The sequence below is a fragment of the Papaver somniferum genome, chromosome 11 (assembly GCF_003573695.1).
Source record: "Papaver somniferum cultivar HN1 chromosome 11, ASM357369v1, whole genome shotgun sequence".
NCBI classification, from domain to species: Eukaryota; Viridiplantae; Streptophyta; class Magnoliopsida; order Ranunculales; family Papaveraceae; genus Papaver; species Papaver somniferum.
In genome coordinates this window covers 107084406-107087753 of record NC_039368.1, presented here as the reverse complement: position 1 = coordinate 107087753, position 3348 = coordinate 107084406, and the positions used below count along the sequence as shown (strand labels likewise).

Genomic DNA, 3348 nt, shown 5'->3' with positions numbered 1-3348 from the left:
TTTTTTTTTTTTTTTTTTTTTTTGATCGATAAAGAATTTGGTGTTGTCGAGTTTCGAACTCTGATCACTAGTATCATCACCTAACGACTTTATCACTGTACTACAGTGACATCGACTTTACTGTGTTATGCTCTGTTTCAGTAATGTTAATTGTTTTCTTTCCCACCTTTTATCTATTTACTAAAAGAAGTAACCCAATCTCTGCGGTACGAGTAAAAATAAGAAAAACTAAATAAATTAATAAAATAGTAATACAGTAGGAACTCTATATAGAGTCTGGTATATTAGCTACACGAATATAGTGTCAGTCTAGGCTGTCTAATGCAAAGTTAAAGGTAGAGTAACAAGGAAGACCATTTTACACGGTTTGTGTAGAATTGATTTTAAATTGTCTCCAATACTTATTTCTTCGTGCCCATCGTTTGTATAGGATATCGTTCACAGGGAGATGTTATATGTTCCATGTGCAAAATTATCAAAGCACTTCTTTTTAGTGTGAATATTTTGACTTTCGCCTTCAATTTTCAAACGCTCCGTTCCACCACATATATGGCTCCATTCCACCCCAATTTTCTACTCCCTCCGTCCCCATTATACAAGCGGAGAAGTGATTTTGTGTTAGAATAAGAATTTTTTTTGATTTCCTATATTTCTGTCATCTTTCTTGTTTTATCCTTTGTACAATTTCCAACACTAGAAACAATAACTTAATTGTGGTGATAACTACCTATAATAAATAAGGGCAATATATGGAAAAACCTATCTTGGAATTAAAAGTCTGCCTATCTAATGGGACAACAAATTTTTACAACTCCGCCTTTATAATAGGGACGGAGGGAGTAGTTTTCTACATTTTTTTAACCCTCATGAATAGAGCTGCACAAAACCGAACCATAACCATGAACCGAACCGAAACCGGTGTATTATTAACCGAACCGAAGTGAAACCGAATCCCATGGTTTAGGTTTCAGTTGTCAGTTTCAAGAAACCAACACTTATGATTTCAGTTACGGTTGTTATTCAAAACCGTACCGAGAAACCCGATAAAACCGAAAACTATATACATCAACTTATCCTAGCCATCCATCCATGTTTATACAATTAATTATAGCCATCAGATTTAGGTTAATAGTCTAATTACCTCTTTCTTTCCTATAAAATTTCTCTTTCATTCGTTCTTTTATTTTTCTCGTCTGCTATTCTTATGACCTCTCTAATTGACAATGGAGAGAATCAAAGAGATTCACCACCATCTCACTCAACGCCACCACTGCATCACCATTACCTTTTTTTCTTTATTTTTTTCCTTCTTCTCCATCCTAGAATCAACTAATTAAGCATAAACCACCATGCAAGATTTTAATCAGCACCTCCGTTAAGTTGATTTTATGTGATTTTCTTTGTTTAATTTCTTATTCTGATCATTGGATTCTGATTAATTGATGGTGTCGACGATCTAAGGTTCAGTTAATAGATTGTTTATGTGGTTTACTTTTGTTCTTCAAAGTTTTGATTTTTCTTTATTAGATCTGTTATCCCTTTCTTTCTCTAAATTTATACAACTCAAAAGGTTATTTCAATCTTGTATTTTAAATCTCTATAAATGTTTTCATTCTAGATTTGTTTTGATTCAATATTTCTATATTGATCGATTTGAGTAGAAATTACTGAATTTGGAGATTCTTAAAATAAGAAGGAGAAGTAACTGGCTTTAATTTGAATTATGGTGCTTTGATTGATGATTTTGCTGCAAGTGCAGGTTGGAGTGATATGTATGCTGCTGATGCTATGTAAGAAGATCTATGTCTCTAATTTGGATTATGGTATTGGATGATTGGAACAGTGCTGCAACAAATTGGATGAAATTATTGAATGAAAGTTGTTGTCCTGAATATCATTTTATATCAAGCATTTCTGTTGTATTTACATTTTAAAAAAACATGTGTATTCATAACTCATCTTTAGTAAAATTGTGAATCCGATTTTTTTTTTACTTTTGCCGGTTAATCAAAACCGACCAGTTTTGTGCCAAAACCGGGAAATTCAAAATCGAGTGAAACCGAATAGTCTAAATGGTGTCATCGGTTTCCAATCTTGAAAAACCGTGTACTTCGGTTTCGGTTGTTTTTTTTGTCAAAAACCGTACCAAACCGAACCATATGCAGCCCTACTCGTAAACAAGCGTTTTCTTTTTCCATACATGACAGTATGAATCGTGGATATATATACACTCTGATTGAGATTGGATTAAGTGAAACCTCTGATTGAGGTTGACAGGTGGTGTTAAACTTTTGGGGTATAAAATTTAAAACCGGGGGCTGTAAAGCATTTTCGAAAAAAAAGAAAGAAAGCCCTTACGGTTTGCCAGTGAAAAGTCTCCTTTCTAGATATATTGTTGTTACTTGTTAGTTAATTACATGGATTACATGGAATTACATGCTATACACTGCAAGATTAGATTATCAGTCAACTGTCAACTAAATATTTTCGCTTCTACAGTTGTACCGTAGAGTCTAGTATTAGCTACATGAAGACAGTGTCAGTCTAGGCTGTCTAATACAAAGATAATGCTAGAGCACCAAGAAAGGCATTGATTTTCTATTCGAGATGTATAGAAAGTATAAACCTTCCCTGTTAAAAAGGAAAAAAACAATTTGCAAATAAATATTTTCACCATGCATTGGAGATACTACTACTAATGTAGTTAATATCGGATTTTATCTCCGCCAAGAACCGGTACACTGATACAATATTATATCGGGGAGATTTTGGTTTTAAATATCGGTGCAAAATCGATTCAAAATTCAAATCTTTAATTTTTAGTTAGGTATTCAATTTCCAAGTCCCCAATGCAATCCCATCGGGGACATTTCCAAGTACAAAATAAGTACCCATTGCAATTTATACTACCATGTTAGCGAGTACTCAATTTATCTTTTTTACACTTTTTCAAAAGCAATGTACACTGCATTTATTTTTTGTTACAGTGTTTTCAAAAGCAATTTATTTATTTTACACTGTTTCAAAAGCAATTTATTTATTTTACACTGTTTGTGGGTTGAGGTTCTAAATATCAAATCTCTGCTAGTAGAATGAAACTAGTTTTTTCTTTGATGGTCGACTCCATGGTTACCCTGATGTTCATAGCAAATTCTGGAAATATCAAAAATCGGGAAAATCGTTTGTATCGTTTTCGTCTATCGGCTGATATTACCGGTTAAGTTTTCGTATCGTATCGCAATATTGATGTTTCGTATCGTATCGCAATATTGACGTTTCGGTTTCGCTCTACCACCGATACCGGTAATATATCACCGATATATCGTCAGGTACGGGCGATATTGACTA

General features: G+C 33.5%; 1 long non-coding RNA gene across 1 annotated transcript; it reads left to right on the top strand.

The window, feature by feature from the left end:
- The first annotated feature begins 1179 nt into the window (after positions 1–1179).
- Positions 1180–1993, top strand: LOC113323677. The gene is made up of 2 exons (XR_003347769.1): positions 1180–1461; positions 1760–1993. It is a non-coding gene; the product is annotated as an uncharacterized LOC113323677 (long non-coding RNA).
- The last annotated feature ends 1355 nt before the right edge of the window (positions 1994–3348 follow it).